At 43.1% G+C, this 7,289-nt stretch overlaps 1 non-coding gene and 1 pseudogene across 1 annotated transcript; both read right to left on the reverse strand.

Moving 5' to 3' along the window:
* Positions 1 to 342: 342 nt before the first annotated feature.
* On the reverse strand, positions 343 to 1,834 carry LOC150003456 (coronin-1C pseudogene; annotated as a pseudogene).
* Positions 1,835 to 5,434: 3,600 nt separating this feature from the next.
* LOC150003457 (U6 spliceosomal RNA) lies at positions 5,435 to 5,541 on the reverse strand. The gene has a single exon (XR_016512923.1). It is a non-coding gene; the product is annotated as a U6 spliceosomal RNA (small nuclear RNA).
* Positions 5,542 to 7,289: the final 1,748 nt, after the last annotated feature.

The following is a 7,289-nucleotide window of genomic DNA, read 5'->3' on the forward strand; positions in this document are numbered from 1 at the left end:
AAAGAAATATAAAAAGCAATGTGGCATTGGTCCCTATTTGTTTAAAAAAAGGTACTTGGGCACGACACTGGATCAGAATTGGTTGATTTTCTAAAATTCAGAGTATCTTGGATTTTAAAAGTAGCACTTTTGTCTTTTAAAAGTTCAACAAGTCACATAAACACTTAAAACATCAAAAAAGCTTTTTGATAAAAAGCCCAGCTTTTAAATCACATTTCATTACTGCAAATTTGGGAGACAAATTGAGTTCTTACTGGAATGTGGCCTATCACTGGTTGCAAATCTGAAATGAATGTCTCCAAATGACAGTGCCTCTCTCTCACCCTCCTGGGACCACACCAACAACCAGCTACCAAGCACTAGTTCTTGCTCCCATTTTAGGGGGTGGGGGTCAACCTTCAGGCATCTATCTTCGCCATCTGCTCTTCTAACTTGGAAATACGCTCATCTTGATTGCAGATTGTGTCTTTTATAGATTTGATCTCTTTTAAAATCTCATCCAACTTGGCTTCATTTTGCACACTGGTTGCATCTGCAGCTTTCCTTGGGGACATTGATCAGGTCACACTTCTTGTTTGCAGTGGGCTTGCTATTGAGAATGTTCTTCTTGACCACCTTGAGATCCGTGTTTTTGCCTGGAATGTATCCGTGCTTCAAGGAGATAAGAATCAGGTCTGCACTCTTCCCCTCAAACCACTCCTTGGCCTCCAGCGCTGCCTTGGGCCCCGCTGTCTTGGGCCCCACTGTGTCGGGGTACAGGTCATCTTGGAAAAGGTCCGACTTCCTGGGAACCGTCATGATAATAGGCTTACACTTTCTCTCATGAAGTTTGAAGAATCTGGCAATCTCACACTTGTTAACATCAAGTCCCCTCTTGGGCATGTAAACCATCCCTCTCTGAGGCTCCTTGCTGCTGAACGTGTTGAGGTAGTGGACGTATGGGGATTCATCCGTGATCTCAAAATAGTGGATACTGCTGTCACCCTTCCCACATAAGTAAATGATACTGGTGTCGGGGTCATAGAAAGGCAGCAGCACCCCATTGCTAGTGTCCGTTTCATGAAGAGCAATTGGTTCCTGCATGTTTTTCGGATTCCAGAGAGCCAGCTGCCGCTCGCTCATGCGGCTGAAACCGGTGGTGAAGACGTTGCCGTCAGCCAGAAAGATGGCTCTCATGGGCCGTGCCCCCTCGTGTGCTTTCTCCTTTTCAGCGACCATCTCCTGTTTCCTAGGATTGATTACTCTCACTTTCTTGTCTTTGGCAGCTGTGCAGCTCAGGCTGCCATTCCGGTTCCAGCTGACATTGTAAATCATGTCCGAATGCATATCGTCCAAGTTTATCAGGGCTTCCCCGGTCCCCACGTTCCAGATGATGATGGCATTGTCACAGCCTGCGCTAAGCAGCATGTTGTGGCTGTGGGGTGCCAGGCCACAATGCCCACTCTCTTTGAGTGGCCTTCAAAGTGACGGGTTCATTCAAGGAAAGGGAGAGTCCATTTTCTGGAATCTGCCACACGATAACCATGCAGTCCTCTGAACCACTGGCAATGACCTGGTCGTTATGTGGACACCAGTCTATGTCAAGCACTGGTCCTGTGTGGCCATACACCGTAGGGCAGGATTTGTCAATTGGACCAGTCTTGTGCAAAGGGAGCACAAGGAACGTATCTCCCCCACTCGCTTCTACAATTATGGCAACAAATCTGGGATTGACAGTGCAAAAGGAACTATCCCAGGTCACTCGAGAAACCCGGATGTCATCGTAACACTGGTCATTTTTCACCGCTTGTCCAAACACATGCTGAAACTTGCTCTGTCGTACCACCCGCCTCATCGTGTCATCACTTCTCCTTTTGTAGATGTACTGTTCCATTTGGAAGTCAAGGTTGGTGCCACCTAAGCGGGTTCCTGCGGCATGGAATTTGAGGACATCCTCCTCCTTCATTTGCAGGACATTGAGGGCTCCAGACATTATGAAAGTTTCCCTTTAAGTTACGTGGGAGCCGAGAACAACGCCGTATGGACCCTTCTCTGGGTAGCACGGAAAGATTATAAAGTTGTTTTTAAAAACACATATGCCAGTTGTTCAGCAGTTCTGTCTCTAAGAATTTATTCTTTAGATAAATATGCAATGAACGAAATAACAGATGAACATGATTATTTGCACAACATTGTAATGGGAAAAGATTGGCAATAAGGTCAATGTCTATCAGTAGGGGATGAAATAAATTACATACTGGAAAATTATGCAGCCTTAAAAAAGAGCAAGGTAGATCTAGTATATGTACTAGTATGAAACAGTCCGCAATTTACTTTATTTAGAAAATAAAGTCTAAATACTTGGTAAAAAATATAATAATAGCATATAACAATAGCTTATTCCTTTTGATTACTGAATGGTATTCCAGTGTATGGATATAACACTTTTAAATTCATTTATCAGCTGATGGACTTTTGAGTAATTTTTTCACTTTTTGGCTATTAATAATGCTGCTATGAACACTCATATTTATGTCATTGGTGGACATATTTTAAAACTCTTATTGGGTAGATACGTAGAAGTGAAATTGTTACAGAAACAGGGGAGTCCAAAAACAAACCCCAGAGTTTGCGGCTGGGAGGTAAGGAAAAGGAAGCAGCTTTCAGGGTGCCCTTGCATGCCTGGAGCTAGTGGCTAGAAACGTTGTTGCAAAGATCCGCTTTACTTCCAAGGCTCAGGTCTGGGAGGGGTCTTAGACTGTGGGCAGGTACTGAAGAAGGAGACAGAGCCTACGTAGGGTTCTGTGAATGGTCAGGACGGTTTGCAACACCCACTGCGTGAGAGGACGCAGTGAGGGAGGGAGAGGACGCAGTGAGGAAGATAGAAGCTGCTGCGGACATTTTGGCCTGGCTCTGGCTCTAGGAGGCTCTCTCTCTCTCAGGCTCTCTCTCTCTCTGGCCCTCACTCTCTGGCTCTCGCTGTGGTGGGCTCCCTCCATGTGGCTTGGAGGGGCTGGGGTCTCCAGGCTGCTTTAAGAAGAGGCTCTTGCCAAGCTGCTTTGAGGAGGAGAGGAGATCCATGCGGTTTGCAGGAAGAAGGCAGTTTACAAGGAGGCTGAGAACCCAGGAGGTTCTGCATTGAGAGCTGGAGGGCACCACAGCACAGAAAGGACCTCCCCAATCAGAACTGAGTGATTGGCAGCTACTGGTAAAGCTGAACTGTGTCTAGGAAGTAGGGAAATGGTGTTTCTGACTTTCCTAGGACTGGCCAGGTCTGGGAGTGGGAGGCAGGACTATGTGTAAATAAACTATTCTTTTTCTTTTCACCAAACTCTGGTACTGAGAGTTATAATTCTGGCAGCGGCGGGCAATCGGACCCCTAACTAAACAGCCCGTGGGTTCTGTTTCAATCGGAGCAGCCCAGGGGTTCTGTTACAAAATTGTTTGGTCTTTTGACAAATTTATGTTTAACTCTTTACAAAACCAGCACTTTGTTTTCCAAAGTGGCTATACAATTTTAGATTTCTACCAGCAACGTATGAGACTTCCTGTTTTTCCAATTCTTACCAATCTTTGTTAATGTCTGGAGGGTTTTTTTTTTTTTTAACAACCATTCTAGTGGTGTAAAATGGCATCTCCTGTGATTTTAATTTTCATTTCACTAATGACTAATGATGTTAGGCATCTTTTCATGTGCTTATTTGCCATACCTTGGTGAAATGTTTGTTGAGCTCTTTTGTCTTATTATTGAGTTTAAAGAGTTCTTTGTATACTTTGGATATAAATTATTTTTTTATTTTATTTTTATTTTTTAGAGAGAGGACAAGGAAGGGAAAAAGAGAGAGAGAGAGAGAGAAAAACATCAATGTGTGATTGGTTGCCTCTTGCATCCCCCAAGTTGGGGACCTGGCCCCAAAACCCAGACATGTGCCCTGACCAGGAATTGAACCAGTGACTTTCTGGTTCGCAGGCCAGTGCTCAATTCAGTGAACTACACCGGCCAGCAGAGAAATTCTTTATTATACACACATTTTGCCCATATTTTCTCCTTGTCTGTCACTTGTGTTTCTCTTTTTAAATTTATTTTTATTTTTATTTTTTTGATTTTAGAGAGAGGCGAAGGGAGAAAGAAGGAGAGGGAGGGAAACATTGATTGGCTGCCTCCTGTATGTGCCCTGAATGGGGACCAAACTTGCAACTCAGCATGTGCCAGGACTGGTGACCTTTTGGTTTGTGGGACGATGCCCAACCAACTGAACCACACCAGCCAGGACTCTGTTGCTTGTGTTTTATTTTCTTAATGGTCTCTTAAAAAAATTTTTTATTGAACTTAAGTTCAATGGTATCTTTTGAAGCACAAAAAATTTGAATTTTGATGGTCTAGTTTATCAATCTTTTCTCGGATATTAACTTACAGATAATGCTTTTGCTGTCATATTTGAGAAATCTTTGCCTAACCCAAGGTCTTAAAGCTTTTTCCCCAATGTCTTCTAAACATTTTATAGTTTGACTCTTTTCTTTGGGTTCCTGATTCATTGTGAGTTATTTTTTGTGTATGGTGTGAAATAGGGGTATCTCGTCGGCAGCCGTCCGTCTCGAGAGACGATGGTGTAGCTTCTTAAGAGTCTATCTGCACCGCCGAGAATGGCTGTGCAGTCCGACTCGGGAGTGACACGGCATCTGTCTCCTCCCGTGTTGAATCGACATCTTGCAATGACGCTGGAGTGTCCTCTCCAGTGAAGCTGAAGCTACAGAGCCTGGGCAGGGTGATATGGAGGGTCTGCTGTTGCCCATGCAGCAGACCCCCCCTCTCTTCGCAGCTGAAGGGTCCAAGGGAAAGACGGAGTCGATACAGCTTGGCTTCAGGTGCGCCGCAGGAGTTGCCGGTGTTGACTACAACGTCAAACCGCCTTAGGGACTCCGGCTCCGGATTTTCTGTCGGGGTTTACTCCCTTAGCCTTTCCCCAGAAGAGGTATGCCGCAAGGCAGTGGAGGTTTTTTGGAGTCAGAGTTTTCCTTCTCTGAAACTAAAAATCAACCTCAGAGAAAACAATCAAAGACACCCAAACTCATGGAGATTGAATAACATGCTATTAAATAATGAATGGATTAACAATGACATCAAAGAAGAAACCAAGAAATTTCTATAAACTAATGATAATGATAAAAATGTCTTCTATTAGATCATTAGAGTCTGTATAACAGTAGGGAGTTCGCCAAGAAGGGAGAGCTGCAGAGAAACCTCAGATGTGACTCTCCCCATTGAGCTGGTCCTTGTTGAGGTTGGCTAATAATACTGTTCTAGGTCATGAAATTAGCATCTCATGATAAATACATTTACTGTGGAAACTGCATATTTAAAGACATAATGACATTTTTAAAAGTATATTTTATTGATTATATTGTTAGAATAGTTCCAATTTTTTCCCCTTTGCTCCCCTCCGCCCAGCACCCCCAAAATATGGAACGCTTCACAAATTTGCGTGTCATCCTTGCACAGGGGCCATGCTAATCTTCTCTGTATCGTTACAATTTTAGTATCTGTGCTGCCGAAGCGAGCACCACAATGACATTTTTAAATCCAGTAAATAGTGTTTTCAGGATTTTAACAGCTGCAAACTGGAAGCTCCTCCTTTTTTATTTTGGCTATTTATTTTTATAACTTAAAAAATACTTCTATATTCATTGTAGAAAATCTGGGATACAGAGAAGCACAAAGTCCACCCCGCCCCCCCAAATCAATACATGGCTTTTATTAAATCTTTAAAATATTGCCCTGAGGAATCATAGGCATCTTGCTGTTGCTGTAGCTAGACAACTTAGATCTTACTCATCAGCCTGCTGGACTGTTTCTTTTTCAAAAATGTAGATACCATCCAAAATTTTTCTTTTCTTTTTCTTTGCATTTTCTTTTTTTTATTGTATTCTTTTCATTACCATTTAGTCCCTTTATACCCCTCTTCCCATGCTCCCCGCAATCACCATGCTGTTATCCATATCCATGAGTCCTTTCTCCTTTTTGCTTAATCCCTCCACCCCCTAACCTCCCCACCTTAGCTATCGTCTTGTTCTCCATCTATGAGTCTGTCTCTATTTTGCTTGTTAGGGATGGAAAAGACCAGTTCATTAGATTCCACATATGAGTGAAATCATGTGGTATCTGTCTTTCTCTGACTGGCTAATTTCACATAGTATAATGCTCTCCAGGTCTATCCATACTGTTGCAAAGGATAAAATTTTATTCTTTACAGCTGAGTAGAATTCCATTGTGTACATGTCCCATAGTTGTTTTATTCACTCATCTACTGATGGACACGGGCTGCTTCCATATCTTGGCAATTGTAAATAATGCTGCAATGAATGTAGGGGTGCTTATGTTCTTTTGCCAAAAATTTTCTGATATCATTGTTTTTAACTGCTGTGGCTTTGCTGAATCAAAGCAGCTGAATTTGATACAAATTCAATGTTGTTTTTTTTTTCGAGAATTAATTCATCTTTCCGGGCTGGAGATATTGAACAAGCAATGCCTGACTCATCCAAACCCTGTGAATGTATTTTTCACCCAAGAAATTTCTGATTTCAACAAGAGAGCCATTCTGAATAATGATGTTGATGGGGAAGTGAGCGTACACAGGCCTCATCTTGCAATGGAAGCCCAGTGTAACAGCCTTGATCATGTTTTGTATGTGACTGCAGATGGTGTGAATGGTGGCCAGTTCCTTTCTATATCCCCACCACCTATCAACCTGGACCCTCTTATTTTTCTTTCCGAGGAGGCTGAGCTCTATCTACATTGATGTAATTGAAGTCCCTTGCAGGATGCCTTGGGTCCTTCACAATAACTGTGCGCCCCTTCAGAGTTGACAGTCTGCTGAGTATGGTCTTCATCCTCACAGTAGATGCAACAAAGGACACAAGGTCTCTTCTTTACATTGATGCAAGAGGAGGCCATTGTGAAGTAGTTGAAAGACACAGTCCTGGGTTTAAATTTCAAGTCTATTTCTTGCATTCTAGGAATTTTGTCAAGTCACCTAACCCTTTTGAAACTCTGTTTCTACCTCTAGAAAAGTGGTAATTACAATACATCCTACCTCACTGGGGGTGCAAATAGGCACATCTAGTTTAGGGCATACAGTGAACACTCAAATGTGTCTCTGTCTCCTCTGACAGGCATTTTCTGAGCACCCTGAACATGTTACTACAGCCCTGATTGGTGGGGCTTGGTTGAGCCTCATCCCACAAAGCAAAAAGTCATCGGTTCGGCTCCTGGTCAGGGCACATGCCTGGGTTGCAGCCTGGTACCCATCTGG

The sequence above is a fragment of the Furipterus horrens genome, unplaced genomic scaffold (assembly GCF_987537825.1).
Source record: "Furipterus horrens unplaced genomic scaffold, mFurHor1.1.pri manual_scaffold_8, whole genome shotgun sequence".
In the NCBI taxonomy this organism is placed as follows: domain Eukaryota; kingdom Metazoa; phylum Chordata; class Mammalia; order Chiroptera; family Furipteridae; genus Furipterus; species Furipterus horrens.